Source organism: Tupaia chinensis, unplaced genomic scaffold (genome assembly GCF_000334495.1).
Source record: "Tupaia chinensis unplaced genomic scaffold, TupChi_1.0 Scaffold000627_1, whole genome shotgun sequence".
NCBI classification, from domain to species: Eukaryota; Metazoa; Chordata; class Mammalia; order Scandentia; family Tupaiidae; genus Tupaia; species Tupaia belangeri.
This window is the reverse complement of record NW_006160147.1, coordinates 1,265,051-1,266,019: the sequence shown is the minus strand read 5'-3', so window position 1 is coordinate 1,266,019 and position 969 is coordinate 1,265,051. Positions and strand designations below refer to the sequence as shown.

The window sequence follows — 969 nt, the reverse complement described above, 5'->3', positions numbered from 1 at the left end:
GGCCATGCCACAATCCCTTCTCCTCTGTTCTCCTCTCGGGATCTTGGGCACGCACGCACACGCACACGCACCTGGTGTGAGTTTAAGCCACTGGGTCCGGGACACGAACCACGGTCGACTACATGGGAGTCCAGCGACATAGCCATTATGCTAACTGCTGGTCCCTCCCAGTGTATTTTTTTACTCCACTTATGCTTTCATTATTTTGTTTTTATATACACTTGACTGAAGTATTTTTAAGTTTTAGTTACTGAAATCGTGTGAATCTTTTGTATTAGTGCATAGTTATGTAATTGAGCTTATACTCTTAACGTTTCAATTAGAGAAGTATGAGGTTGTTGTTACCATCTTTGCTTTTCCTTCACTGGAGTCTTTAGTAAGTTTTCATGTTGAGTAGAAAATAGGGATCCCAAGAGGAGAATGGAGAAGGGATTGCGACATGGCCATCCCCCTTGGGGGGTGATTTCTCGCTTTCTGTCTGTCTGTCTCTGTCTTTCTGGCGAGTGCACTAGCCCTATAGCAAAAACCTCTCAGAAAAAAAGGAAAAAGAAAATAGGAACATTGGCCGAATTAGTCATTGGTTTAATAAGTTGATTCCCAAGAGTTTTACAGGTATTTTTGTTAAATTGTGTCAGTGTCCTAGAAGCGGTGCATCTTGCTATCTCATTTTGAGATATCTTCCTTTTGAAATTGAAGTAGAGACAGGTGTAAAGATCTTGCTGAAAGTCACCCAGCACAGACAACAAAAATAGGATTCGAATCCCTTAAGTATAAAACTTCGTTTTTTTTTTTTTTTGAGAGATTTTCACTATAGGGCGCGTGCGCTTGCCAGACAGACAGAGAGAGACATAGAGACAGAAAGCGAGAAATCACCCCCCAGGGGGGATGGTCACGCCGCAATCCCTTCTCCTCCATTCTCCTCTCGGGATCCTGGGCACGCACGCACACGCGCCCGGCATGAGTTTTAAG

At 43.7% G+C, this 969-nt stretch overlaps 1 protein-coding gene across 1 annotated transcript in view; it reads left to right on the top strand.

Annotated features, from left to right (window-relative positions):
* Window positions 1–969, top strand: part of KLHL12 (kelch like family member 12) — a 49,048-nt gene that overhangs the window by 7,752 nt on the left and 40,327 nt on the right. The gene's annotated exons all lie outside the window — the stretch shown is intronic.